This window comes from Budorcas taxicolor, chromosome 1 (assembly GCF_023091745.1).
Source record: "Budorcas taxicolor isolate Tak-1 chromosome 1, Takin1.1, whole genome shotgun sequence".
NCBI lineage: Eukaryota > Metazoa > Chordata > Mammalia > Artiodactyla > Bovidae > Budorcas > Budorcas taxicolor.
The window spans coordinates 215,081,994-215,096,980 of record NC_068910.1 but is presented as its reverse complement, the minus strand read 5'-3'; the positions used below and the strand labels follow the sequence as shown (position 1 = coordinate 215,096,980).

General features: G+C 46.0%; 1 pseudogene; it reads right to left on the bottom strand.

Moving 5' to 3' along the window:
* Window positions 1-10,116: 10,116 nt before the first annotated feature.
* LOC128058345 (uncharacterized) lies at window positions 10,117-10,243 on the bottom strand (annotated as a pseudogene).
* Window positions 10,244-14,987: the final 4,744 nt, after the last annotated feature.

Here is a 14,987-nt window from a genome sequence, read left to right as displayed (position 1 = left end):
CGCCCCGGGCCGTGTATGTCCCGGGAGCTCAGGACGAATCTTTCTTTCTTTCTTTCCCGGGTCCGCCGCTTTAACCCCCAAAGGTGCCCTGGCAGGACCGGAGTAGCTAGCTAGCGCTGGTGCCACCGAGTGGCCGCGGGGTTTGGTCCACCGGGGGACTCACTGTGGCCCCATTCTTGGACATGCTTATGGACTTATGATTTCCGATAGTTTTTATTCCGAGCGTTCTGTCGGGAAACACGCTGAGATGACAAAGGTACGAAGTGGACCCTCGGTCGGTCACGAAGTCCCCCTGCTCCGGGAAGCACCCACCTCGCCCCAATCCTGCAGCCTCCGTGTGAGAGGCGCCCCTAGAGTTGAGCGGTGCCTTGGTGGTAACCAGCCTTGGCTGGGCTTCCCTGGGTTGTGCCAAGTGGCTTCAGTCGTGCAGACTCTTTGCGACCCCCTGGACTGTAGCCCGCCAGGCTCCTCTGTCCATGGAATACTCTAGACAAGAACGCTGGAGAGCATAGCCGTTTCCTCCTCCAGGGGATCTTTGAACCCAGGGATTGAACCAGCATCTCTTTCATCTCTTGCATTGGCAAGTTGGTTCTTTACCTCTAGCGCCTGGGCTAGTCCTCCGTGATAATTCTCCAAGGCCTCATTGTCCTCGCCTTATATATGAGAGAACTGACCCTTAGGGCAAATAACTTGCCCAGTCAGAAGACACACAAATGGGAGATTCAGGGTTGAAACTCCAGTTTATCTGACTTCCAACTATGGTCAAAACTGTGACCAGTACCTCCCGTTTCCATTTTTAGCAGGAAATACTTGAGTCTCTGGCTAGAAATGTGCACATTTCCTATTCAGATTCAGATCAGATTCTCAGTATTTTGGTGGAAGATTTAGTTTCCCAAAGGTGGGTGTAGAATGAAATAGCTCAGCTTAGGCAAGGCCAGGGACTGGAAGTTGGTGCATCTCAGAGACCGCAGTGCTGTGAAGGGAGAGGGAGACAGCCTTCACTTCTCTGTTGCCAACGTTCCCGGTTTCCATGGCAACCCTGAACCCAGGAGTTGTTCAGATAACTGAGATAGTATTGCACCTTAATGTTTTCAGGTACCTGAGGGTCTCCAGGACTCACCATTGCATAGGTCAGAGGCCGGGTCTATACAGCTCAAATCACCAGGAGCAGAAACGGTTGATAGTTCCAGCAGATTGAATGGATTTTAATGGCTTCTCTGTGTACATTCAGGCCTGGATCAGAAATCATAGATAGATAGATCAGGAAGGAATTTCATAAGTGGGATACAGATCCATAGTAAGTTACCATGGAGACATGAAGAGTATGCTACCTTTTTATTTTTTTTTAACTGTACCGGAAAATACTGACTCATTCGGGCTGCAGTTTCAGCTAACAGAGGGACTTTCCCCCTAGGCTACTGAAAGGATCTGAGAAACTTGGAAAAGACAGCCATTAGGTCAAGTTCAGTTGCCCTGAGTGGGGCTGCCTTGTTCATAGCAGCTGCTCCCGTATCCATGGGTATCAGGGCTAGGGGGCCCCTGAGACCCAGTGATCTTTGGGAAGACATCTTTCTTCCTTGAAGAGCTCAGAGAGGAGGGGCGTTTCCAGCACATCTGAGCAGAAAGACATCATCAAAAGAAGGGTCACAAGATTTTGAGGACAGTCCGCTTGTGACAATGAGCTTTCCCTGTGCTCTGACTTGCTAAACCTTGGGGCGGTTCTCAGCTGTATAAGAGCAAGGGGTGATTATGCCACCTATGTCATTAGGCTGTGATGGGAGCTCAGCACAGAGCCAAATTTGCAAATTTGTCCATCACCTGGTAGAGAGAGGTTCAAAATGATGTAGCTATTACATGTATTTTTCCAAGCTCCCCTCTGGGAGCATTTTATGAAAAATCCTTTAAAATATATACATCAATATATGAAAAAAATCATTCCTACCCTCTCAGATATAAATGCTTGAAAACTTATAGAAAATAATCTAGCCAGGAGCATAAGTGCAGAGCTGGAAAAAGTACAGCAGCTGAGAGAGAGGAAGCTCAGGTTACCCACAGCTTGGACTCTTGACTCCCACCCAGACTTCTGGCACTCCCTGTTCCTCTTCCCAGGAGCCCTGGGCTCAGCCAAGCAGCCCCCTTACCCTGGGTCCTACTCAGTAACTAACCCCCTCTATGTTTGGCTGGGTCACTGGCCCATAATCAAATGGCTTATCCTAGTTTTGGGGCTGTACCGGGGTTCCTAACATTTTTTACCTTCCTGTTATTAGTCGGTTTCCTAGTTAATCAGCAGAACTAAAACCCGGCATGGCTGCAGCCTGTGATTATTCATTGACTATTATGGCTTGATTCACAAGGAACATCGGGTTTTCCAGTGAATTAAACCCAATAAAAGTGTGACCCTTGTGCTTCAAGATCAAAAGTCGAAGGTGTTAGAAGGAAATTAAAAGTTGGGACGTGCATGGGCTGAAATGACCAGATACACCATGTCAAGCTGAGTGTAGGAGTAGCCGTAACTCTTCCTTTAAGAAAGAAGGAAGCTCATCGAAGAGAGGAAGAAAGAGGAATTATAGCAGAATGAATGCATTATAAGTACTAAATTTCTAGAGAGTAAAATCCACGTAGAGTTCTGTAGAATCCAGACGTAATTATTAAAAACGATTAGCTTACCTAGTCATCCTGTAAAAACCACCACAAAAAAAATGGCTCCTTCGAAACATGTCTGTATTTACCTTGAAATCTTAATCAATAGGCAATATACAGTTTGAAGCGGTTTCCAGCTGCAGCAGACGTCATATGGTCTGAGGAATATCATTTATTCATTCAGCAAACAGTGTCAGCTGCTGAGAAGACAGATGAGTAAAGGCTTAGGCCCTGCTCTTGGAGAAGTAAAAATAAAGTCCACAGTTCTGCAAATGCCATACACAAATGTGAGACTTTGGAAATCCTAGAAGTGGGTAGGCAGTGGAGGAGGAAATGCACTTAGATATAATTTAATTCATTCATTCACCTTGTGGATAAAGGTCTGTCTAGTCAAAGCTGTGTTTTTTCAGTAGTTATGTGAGAGTTGGATCATAAAGAAGGCTGAGCATCAAAGAACTGATGCTTTCAAACTGTGATGTGGAAGAAAACTCTTGAGAGTCCCTTGGACTGCAAGGAGATCCAGGTCCATCCTAAAGGAAATCAACCCTGAATATTCATTGGAAGGACTGATACTGAAGCTGAAGCTCCAATACTTTGGCCACCTAATATGAAGAGCCAACTCATTTGAAAAGACCCTGATGCTGGGAAAGATTGAGGGCAGGAGGAGAAGGGGATGACAGAGGATTAGATGGTTGGATGGCATCACTGACTCAATGAGCATGAGTTTGAGCAAACTCTGGGGGATTGTGAAGGACAGGGAGGCCTGGTGTGCTATAGTCCATGGGGTCGCAAAGAGTCAGACACGACTGAGTGACTGAAAAAAATTCATTCATATTCTTCCACCTGTGTTTCCTTTACTGACCATTCACCTTGCAGTCGCTGGGTCATGTCTGGCAGGAGTTATTCTACTGATACATGTTAGGGTCAAGGAACAGGTGAGGACTTCCTGGTGTTCCAGTGGTTAAGAGTCCACCTGCCAATGGAGTGGGCATGGGTTCCATCACTGGTCTCGGAAGATTCCATATCCTGTGGAGCAACTAAGCCCATGTGCCTCAACTACTGAACATGCGCTCTGCAACAGAAGCCACTGCAATGAGAAGTCCCTGAACTGAAGCTAGGGCAGCCCCTGCTCTCTGCAACGAGAAAAAGCCTGCAAAGAGCACCGAAGACTCAGCACAGCCAAAAATAAATGGAAGATAATTTTAAAAAGGAACAAATGAAATTAAATTTTAAAGCACCCCCATCTCCCTTCACCTCACACAGCAGTTAGGCACAGGATGTGTATACCATGCAGTTCCCCTCTACTCATGCCCATCTGCTGGCAGAGGTTCCCAGAATCCAGGCCAACCTGGGGTGATTCAGCACCCTAGCAGCACCACTGGACCCCCCTGGGCTGGTCCCACACTGCTCGAGAGCAGGTAGTTTGCTTCTCTACTTCTCTTTAAGATTCCTCAAAACAGCCAACATGCGACTATGGAAGGCCAAAAACTGCCCCTAATGTCCTGTGTTACTTTCATCTGCTTCTGGCAGCCTCATTCAGTTCAGCTCAGTCGCTCAGTTGTGTTCGACTCTTTGTGACCTCATGGACTGCAGCAGACCAGGCCTCCCTGTCCGTTGCCAACTCCCAGAGTTTACCCAAACTCATGTCCATCGAGTCAGTGATGCTGTCCAGCCATCTCATCCTCTGTTGTCCCCTTCTCCTCCTGCCCTCAATCTTTCCCAGCATCAGGGTCTTTTCAAATGAGTCAGCTGTTTGCATCAGGTGGCCAAAGTATTGGAGTTTTAGCTTCAACATCAGTCCTTCCAATGAACACCCAGGACTGATCTCCTTTAGGATGGGCTGGTTGGATCTCCTTGCAGTCCGAGGGACTCTCAAGAGTCTTCTCCAACACCACAGTTCAAAAGCATCAATTCTTCGGTGCTCAGCTTTCTTTATAGTCCAACTCTCACATCCATACATGACTCCTGGAAAAACCATAGCCTTGACCTTTGTTGCCAAAGTAATGTCTCTGCTTTCTCATATGCTGTCTAGGTTGGTCACAACTTTCCTTCCAAGGAGTAAGCGTCATAGCTGCAGTCACCATCTGCAGTGATTTGGGGGCCCCAAAATTGGTCCCTTGTGATTGATCCTTGTGGGCAGGAAGGCAGGACAACTAGATAGAGCAAGCCCGTGATCTTATCCTTTGATGGGCCAGTCTCCCTGGGGTCCAATCCCAGCTCAGCCTTTCATTAGCTGTCCAGCTGCGGCCCTGGTAAGCTACATAAACTGTCTGGGCCTCAGTTTCCTTCTCCATCATTTGCATAATAGCTGTGCTTTTCTTCTAGGGCCGCTGGATGATTAAGTGAGTTAAAGTTTCTTAAACTCTTAGAACAATGCCTGGCATGTACAAGGTTGTGACAAATAAGCCAGAGCTCCCTTGACCCTGCAAGGGTTGATCCCACCATCCCCTTCAGCCACCTCTAATGACCACCTAGTTCTACACTCTAAGCAGGATCTTGACTCATAGCAAGGAATAAGATCAAGACCAATGCCGTCCATAGGCGCGCATGGTTTCACTGTAATTCTCTGGCCTTTGGTGGCAGGATATCAAGGAATAAACACTGAATTTTAAAATTGGAAAAAAAAAAAGAGAGAGGTAATAAGTGAGACTAACTTCTGTTTTTATAAGGAATCCAAAGCCTACGGAGGATCAATTCTTGCTGTTGGTCATAAGACTATTTACTGGTGGACCTGGGGCCCCATTCCAGGCCAGCTGCCCCCGATGACTCCCTGACGCAGTCATATTTCCTTATAAGGCAGTGCTCTCAGAGTATATGAGCCGCCTTCAAAATCCACTGTGATATTAAGCTGCATGATGACAGGCTTTAGGCAAGTCTGAACAACAAAAATAGTAAGAGGGACCCGTTGTATTCTGAAGAATTGATAATCCCTAAATAAATGTGTCTGCAGTGTGAGTCAGATCTGAGGAGATATAGGATTTCAGAGGTGTGTGTGTGTGTTCTGAATCACAAAATGATTCCCACAGTACACACTGTACTGAATGATGCTTTGAGCACCAGCCTGACTGTTTGTCTTGCAAACTGGACACTGAGCTGCTAGTCTTCACACAAACGAAGAGTTAGTCACTGCTACACCCGCCAGTCCAGCCAGTGATTAAGGAAGGCTAATTTACGTTGCCACTTTTGGTGACAACATAAAACCTGGATTAACATTGTAAAGCCCAGGAATGTGACAAAAGCAACACGTGAATAATCATTAAAACCGGGTATTTATGTTATGTCCATTTGAAACTGCTCCCCTCAGGCTGGGACTCGAACCCAGTCAAAACCCAGATTAGGATTTGAACCCCTTCAGTTGAGATCACACACCTGGTCCCAGGACTTAATGAGGCTCAGGTTCTTTTTATGTTCTTTATGTTCTTCAGGTTCTTTATGCACAGAAGGAATTCCGTGAAAGCCAAAGTGATAGATAAGAAGTCAATTTATTGAGAGAGATACACATTCCATAGACAGAATTCAGTCCATCTAAAAGGCAAAAATAGCCCCCGGAGAAACACATTCCATAGGCAGAGTGTGGGCCATCTCAGAAAGGCCAGAGGCTCTGAGATATGGGGTGGTTAGTTTTATGGGTTGGGAAATTTCATAGGCTAATGAGGGGGAGGATTGTTCCAACTACTTTAGAGAAGGAATGGAGATTTCCAGGAATTGGGCCACCGCCCACTTTTTGGCCTTTTATGATCAGCCTTGGAACTGTCAGGGCACCTGTGGGTGTGTCATTTAGCTTATGGTAATGTATTATCGTCCCTGGTGGCTCAGATGGTAAAGAATCTCCTATAATGCAGGAGAGTTGGGTTCAATCCCTGGGTTGGGAAGATCCCCTGGAGAAGGAAATGGCAACCCACTCCAGTATTCTTGCCTGGCAAATCCCATGGACAGAGGGGCCAGGTGTTCTACAGTCCATGGGGTCGCAACGTGTCAGACACGACTTGGTGACTAAACAGCAGCTGTGTATTGCAATGAGCGTATACTAAGGCTCAGGGTCCACTGGAAGTTGAGTCTTCTGCCATCTTGGACCTAGATGATTCTAACCAGTTTATGTCATACCCTCAACTGCTATCTCATTCTTTCAAAGGTTGTGTCCTGCCTCCCTCTTGTTTCACGTTCTTTTGAGGAATGGCTTTCCAATTGCTGCAAGACGTTTTCCCTTGTTTCTTTACTCTTATGAATTCCAGCGTCTATGTCTATTTCAGACTCAAGGAGTTGTTGGTGTCTCTGGTTTATAGTCATTATGTAAATCACCTCTTCTCATTACAGCTAATGCTGGCTTTACCTCTAAATGCCAGACTTGTCACCTCAAACTTGCCTCTTTATTCTGGTTGAGGGTGAAGAGGAGAGACCACCCACCACTCTCAGCTGTCAAGGGGAAGAACCCCAGGACTCATCTTCTGGAAGGTTCTCACAGAACTCTACAGGAGGTGCCCCAGCTCTCTGAGAAAAGAAACAGTCCTGTATTTGCCCCCTTATTAAAACAAAGCAGAGATGACTCACAGGGACACACCCCTTCCCCACCTCCAAACCTGGAAAAAGGGACAATGAGGGGACCAGGTCCCAGTTGCCATCATGAAATTCTTAATACTTTAAAAGTTTTACATTTTTTAAAAAATTACATTTTCATTTATTTATTTATTATTTTTTTGGTCATGACCCGAGAATTGTGGGATCTTAGTTCTCCCACCAGGGATTGAACCGTGGTCTCATATGTGAAAGTGCAAAGTCCTAACCACTGGACTTCCAGGCAATTCCCTTAATAACAATTATATATATATATATGTATATATATATTAGAGTCTCTTTCCCATTTTGCAGCTGCTGCTGCTAACTTGCTTCAGTCATGTCCAACTCTGTGCGACCCCATAGATGGCAGCCCACCAGGCTCCCCCATCCCTGGGATTCTCCAGACAAGAACACTGGAGTGAGTTGCCATTTCCTTCTCCAATGCATGAAAGTGAAAAGTGAAAATGAAGTCGCTCAATCACGTCTGACTCTTAGCAACCCCATGGACTGCAGCCTACCAAGCTCCTCCGTCCACGGGATTTCCCAGGCAAGAGTACTGGAGTGGGGTGCCATTGCCTTCTCCCTCCATTTTGCAGAAAGCTCTGCAAATTATGTAGTCAGTCCCTGGTGAGACATTTCTCCCATGACTTTCCCCACGTGCAGGGAGCCAGAGGGCACTTCTATCATACAGAACACACAGCAGGCAGGTGGCCATCAGCCCCCTGCTCCCAAGGCAACAGGTCAGAGCCTCTGTATCAGTCTGACTTGGTCTTTTCAAGCTATATACTACAGAAACTCACCTAAACACCTGTATTGTGATATAATCCACATACTGCAAAATTGACCCATGTAAAGTATATGGTTCAGTGGTTTTAGGAATATTCACAAATCTGTGCAGCCATCACCCCAGTCACGTTTAGGACATTTTTATCACCTCAGAAAGGAGCTCTGTTCCCATTAGCCGCCACCCCGTCAGCCCTTCTCTCCCCTGCTAGCCCTGTGTAATCGCAGATCTGCCTTCTGCCTGCCTGCTCTGTGCTTTCCCATGAACAACAGTGCACCATTTTTGTTTTGTTGATCAGTCGTTCCGTCACTCTTTCTGACCCCCATGGACTGCAGCACACAAAGCTTCTCTGTCCTTAGCTATCTCCCAGAGCTTGTTCAAAACTCATGTCCACTGAGTCAGTGATGCCATCCAACCATCTCATCCTCTGTTGTCCCCTTCTCCTCCTGCCCTCTATCTTTCCCAGCATCAGGGTCTTTACTAATGAGTCGGCTCTTCCCATCAGGTGGCCAAAGTATTGGAGCTTCAGCTTCAGCATCAGTCCTTCCAATGAATATTCAGGGTTGATCTCCTTTAGGATGGGCTGGTTGGATCTCCTTGCAGTCCAAGGGACTCTCAAGAGGCTTCCCCAACACCACAGTTTGAAAGCATCAATTCTTCACCACTCCACTTTCTTTATGGTCCAACTCTCACATCCGTCCATGACAACTGGAAAAACCATAACTTTGACTACACGGACCTTTGTCAGCAAAGCGGTGACCTCTGCTTTTCAATACACTGTCTGGGTTTGTCATAATAGCTTTCCTTCCAAGGAGCGAGCGTCTTTTGTGACTGGCTTCTTTCACCCAGCCCACTCTTCTCAAGGATCATCCAGGTTGTAACCTCTGTCAGCATTTCGTTTTTCTTTATGGCCAATATATATTTTATTATATCCAATTGTTTGGTTTCTGTTGGCAGCTATCTGTGAAACGTCTGGCCCGTGACTGAGGCTTATAGCATCTTTAACGCCTGGAGAGGGCTGACCGGTGATGCTCTTTTCCTGGACCAGCCTGGGCAGCAGAGGAAGACGCAAAGCCAGTTGTGTAGGAGTTGCCCCGGGCTGTGCCAGACGGTCCGTCACAGGGCTGCATTCAGGCCTCCTTTGTTCTCCCACGGTGGCTGTCCTGGAGGTGGGCCACCCAAGGAACAGCTGGGTCTCCCTCATTGGGAAGAGGGGAGGAGATCAAGGAAGCCCTTCCCTCTCTGAGCTTGAACGCACTCGATAACGAGGGAGAAGAATACTTGAGGAAACTAGCTGGTTGTCTCTTGTTCCTTTATTTTCACCCTTAACTTTGGTGTTTATATAGAAAAACGAGTGAACTATTTCCCTGAAAGAACCACCTGATCTGGTTTAATTAGAAAAAAAATTGACATTTTACTCATTCATTCACTCCTCATTCCTTCCTTCATTGGTTTCAGTTTTATTGAGGTACAGTTGGCATAATTTGACGTTTTATTTTGACAGGGAAGTAGGATTTAGTGGTAAGCGAGAGTGAGCAGGGAAAAGTACCAAGGCTGTCATGAGTGCAGGCCCACCACTGGTCCAGGGGGCCATAATTAGGGATGTATTTGACCCCTCGTATCTTCCCCGGGGGCTCAGATGTAAAGCATCTGCCTATGATGGGCATAGACCTGGGTTCAATCCCTGGTTTGGGAAGATCCCCTGCAGAAGGAAATGGCAACCCACTCCTGTACTCTTGCCTAGAAAACCCCATGGACGGAGGAGCCTGGCATGCTGCAGTCCATGGGGTCGCAAAGAGTCGGACACGGCTGAGTGATGTCACCTTTCACTTTGGCCCCTCAGCCATCCGGGATGAGCCGCTTTTCAGTCACCATGTTTCAGATTCATCCACGTTAAACTTAGCAAATCCCCGTTTCTTGGAGATGTGGACCTTCTGTCAGCCAGGGAACTTGAACTTGGCCTTGCAGAGGGCCTCAGTCGGATGCTCCTTGTTCTGCAGCTTGGTGTGGATGGACTTTATGACTTGGCCAGTGTGGGCCCTGGCCACTGTGCCCTGGGCCTTTCCAAAGGCACTGCACATACCAGTCTGCAGCCTAGACTGAGGGCAGCGGGCCAGTCATGAATGTCCCCTGGAAAGGGCTGTTTCCAAGGTCCCTTAGGGCAACCCACACAGGCAACAGGCTGCATATACTACCTGACATTTGCAGTCACTGCACACCAAGCCCCCATGGGGAATGGAGCCTAGTTGGCTTAATTGGCTGCAAATATAATTTGACATTTTAAAAATGATTTGTCAGTGTGACTTGCACATTTGAATACTTATTTCTAAAGGCTTCTAAACCCTGTGTTTGTTCTCAAAACAGCATCCAGAGGGATCCTGTTAAAACATCTGTCAGACCCTCTGTCCTCAGCTGAAGCCCTCCAGTGGCCCAGGGTGACTCAGAGGAAGAGCTTGAGGCCCCTCAGTTTCCCCTCCCCGCTCTGAGGCCTCCATCTCTCAGATCTCTCCTCTTGCCCCAGTCCGGCTGGTCTTCAGGGCACCAGCTGGCCTCCCCCAAACACCAGACAGGATCCTCCCTCTCCTGGGAAACCTCTTCCCACGTCTAAAATTTAATCCATTTTTCATCTAACACAGCCTGAATTTTTTTTTTTCCCTAAAGCCCTTGTCATTGTGTAATTTTCCTTTGACATTTTCCTTTTTTACCCTGTTCAGTCTCCCTGAATATTCATTGGAAGGACTGATGCTGAAGCTGAAGCTCCAATACTTTGGCCACCTGATGCAAAGAGCCAACTCATTGGAAAAAACCCTGATGCTGGGAAAGATTGAGGGCAGGAGGAGAAGGGGACAACAGAGGATGAGATGGTTGGATGGCATCACCGACTCGAAGGACATGAGTCTGAGTGAACTCCAAGAGTTGGTGATGGACAGGGAGGCCTGGCGCGCTACAGTCCATGGGGTCGCAAAGAGTCGGGCACGACTGAGTGATAGAACAACTCTTCTTCTGCCCTGCATGAATTCTATTCCAGCAGGGTGGGGTTGTATCCATTTCAGGCACTACTTTTCTGCAGAGCAATTCCTAACATGGCAGTCAATAAATATTTGTTGGGTAAACAACACTCACGAATTCCAGGGAATTTTTGTCACCTTTCTGAGGAACAAGTATAATGTTAGTTTGTACGTATGGATGCGTTTGTTACAAGTTTTACCAATAAAAAGAGATAAATACATTATGTGAAGTCTTTCATTTTTTAAAATTTTATTTTATATTGGAGTTTAGTTGATTTACAGTGTTGAGCTGGTTTCAGGTGTAACAGCAAAGTGATTCATTTATATTGATATTAATACATATACATGTGTCTGTTCTTTTTCAATTTTTTTTAGCATTTACATCATTACAGATTATTGAGTAGAGTTCCCTGTGCTATACAGTGGGCCGTTGTTGGCTATCTGTTGTAAATGCAGTAGTGTGTAGGCGTTAATCCCAAACTTCTAATTTATCCTTCCCATGCCCCATCTTTCCTATGTTGGTAACCCTAAGTTTCTTTTCGAAGTCTGCAAGTCTGTTTCTGTTATGTAAATAAGTTCACTTATATCATTTGTAAGATCTCACATAGAAAGTGAATAGATTTCTTTCTCTGACTTCATTTCGTATGGTAATCTCTAGGTTCATCCATGTTGCCGCAAATGGCATTATTTTATTCTTCTTTATGACTGAGTAGTATTCCATTGTATGTATATACCACTCTTCTTTAACCATTCCTGAACTGATAGACATTTAGGCTGCTTCCTTGTCTTGGCTATTGCAAATAGTGCTGCAAAGAACATTAGGGTGCATGTATTTTTTGAATTAGAATTTTGTCCAGTATATGCCTGGGAGCAGGATTGTTGGGTCATTCAGTTCAGTTCAGTCGCTCAGTCGTGTCCAACTCCTTGCGACCGCATGAATTGCAGCACGCCAGGCCTCCCTATCCATCACCAACTCCCGGAGTTCACTCAGACTCACGTCCATCGAGTCAGTGATGCCATCCAGCCATCTCATCCTCGGTCGTCCCCGTCTCTTCCTGCCCCCAATCCCTCCCAGCATCAGGGTCTTTTCCAATGAGTCAACTCTTCACATGAGGTGGCCAAAGTAGTATTGGAGTTTCAGCTTTAGCATCATTCCTTCCAAAGAAATCCCAGGGCTGATCTCCTTCAGAATGGACTGGTTGGATCTCCTTTCAGTCCAAGAGACTCTCAAGAGTCTTCTCCAACACCACAGTTCAAAAGCATCAATTCTTCAGCACTCAGCCTTCTTCAGAGTCCAACTCTCACATCCATACATGACTACTGGAAAAACCATAGCCTTGACTAGATGGGCCTTAGTCGGCAAAGTAATGTCTCTGCTTTCGAATATGCTATCTAGGTTGGTCATAACTTTTCTTCCAAGGAGTAAGCATCTTTTAATTTCATGGCTGCAGTCACCATCTGCAGTGACTTTGGAGCCCTAAAATATAAAGTCTGACACTGTTTCCACTGTTTCCCCATCTATTTCCCACGAAGTGATGGGACCAGATGCCATGATCTTTGTTTTCTGAATGTTGGGTCATATGTTGGCTCAATTTTTAGCTGTTCAGTGGTCATTTATAGCACATTGCTGAAACAATGAAAACCAGAATTGTGGCAGACCTTGTGTTTCCATGGTACTTTATGATTTTCCTGGGCTTACCTTCTATGAAATTACTTATTTTGGATAGCAGTACTATTTCCAGTTTAAATGACTTGCTCCAAGTCACAGAAGTTGCTGACACCTTGATCTTGGACTTCTGACCACCAGACCTGTCAGAGAATTAATGTCTACTTTTTCAAGCCACTGAGTTTGTGTTACAGAAGCCACAGGAAACTCACGCAACCTTTTTTCCTGAGACAAGATACTGAAAGGAGAGAAAGAAGCCACCAGGGATGAAGTTAAGGGATGGGAAGCTTTCTAAGAAAGTGAAGGGCCTTAGTAGGAGTAAGAAAGTTTTGAGTACGTTGAAAACATAGGATAAAGGGTAAAAAAGTTGAATTAGGCAGTGACTTGGATCTCTGACCTTCTCTACAAGAAAACGAGAAAAGGAGGTTTATGAAACTGCTTTCTTGAACACTCCAGCCAGTGGGGCCAATGTGTATTTATGGTGATAACTACATGTTGAAATCTGAAGAACAGTCTTAGAGGTGAGGCACCATCTCCTATTTATGTGAAAAAAAAATCATTCAAATAAAAAGAATAAGAGCTTAGAATTCAGATCAGTTACAAGCTGATAATGGCGTGAAGGGACCAACGGCCTGAAGATTAGAAGAAAACGAGAAGGTTGTCTAGTTCTCTCGTTCCTGGTTTCTCCTTGTTGGGGCCTCTGAGCCCCTCAGCCTCGGGATCTGATCCAGTCCCTGTTCCTGAGTCAGGAAGAGAACCGATCTGGCCCCTCAGACTCCTGGACAGGAGCTAAAGATACACCAAGAGGGAGCCCCATGGTCTGGGGGAGATTGGCCAGGGTCACTGCTGGGTCCTGAGAAATCCTTGGCCCCTGTCCTCCTGTGCACCAGACTCTCCTCCTCCCTTCGCCTCTGGTCTCCAGGACAGAGCTTCTCCTGTAAACTAAACATAAACTGAGGGAGAGCAGAACCCTTGTCCATTTGGTCCGTTGCTGTGTCCCAGCACCTTTGACAACCTCTGATGTGTTCTACGTGTCGATGAATATGCCTTCAGTGAATGAATGAATAAATCAGTGTGTGAATCAGTGACTGAATCTGGCTGAATTCAGGGCACCATTCCTGTCTCTCAGACCTTTATGACTCCCAAGCCTTCCTATCCAAAGTATCTTCCATTACTAACAACTTTGAGTCACCTATTACCTTGATAAGGAAGTCCTTGAGCAAATAGTGACTAAGACTCAGTCGGTATGTCACTAGGACTCTCCCTCTGGGTGACAATAACTTAGGGATGATTAACTCTTTTTGTATAACTGCCCTGGAAAATCTAAGACATTGGGTGAAATATCCTACTGAAGAACAAATAACATCTGTCACACTTGCCTTTTCTGCTTTTCCAGCAAGCTGGAATCAAGATTGCTGGGAAAAATACCAATAACCTCAGATATTCAGATGACCCCCACCCTTATGACAGAAAGTGAAGAAGAACTAACGAGCTTCTTGTTGAAAGTGAAAGAGGAGAGTGAAAAAGTTGGCTTAAAGCTCAACATTCAGAAAACTAAGATCATGGCATCCGGCCCTATCACTTCATGGGAAATAGATGGGGAAACAGTGGAAAAGTGGCAGACGTTTTTTTTGGGGGGGCTCCAAATCACTGCAGATGGTGATTGCAGCCATGAAATTAAAAGATGCTTACTCCTTGGCAGGAAAGTTATGACCAACCTAGATAGCATATTCAAAAGCAGAGACATTACTTTGCCAACAAAGGTCCATCTAGTCGAGGCTATGGTTTTTCCGGTAGTCATGTATGGATGTGAGAGTTGGACTATAAAGAAAGCTTTCTAGCACTGAAGAATTGATGCTTTTGAACTGTGGTGTTGGAGAAGACTCTTGAGAGTCCCTTGGACTGCAAAGAGATCCAACCAGTCCATCCTAAAGGAAATAAGTCCTGAATATTCATTGGAAGGACTGATGTTGAAGCTGAAACTCCAGTACTTTGGCTACCTGATATAAAGAACTGACGCATTTGAAAAGACCCTCATGCTGGGAAAGATTGAAGGCAGGAGGAGAAGGGGACGACAGAGGATGAGATGGTTGGATGGCATCATCGACTCAATGGACGTGGGTTTGGGTGGACTCCGGGAGTTGGTGATGGACAGGGAGGCCTGGAGTGCTGCAGTCCACAGGGTTTCAGAGTAGGACGCTACCGAGCGACTGAACTGAACTGAGTAAGCCCATCAGTTCCCACCAAGGTAACCTGCTTTTAAGAAATTCTAGCGGATCAGTGGTAAAGAATCCACCAGAGTTTGCTCATCATTGAGTCAATGATGCCATCCAAT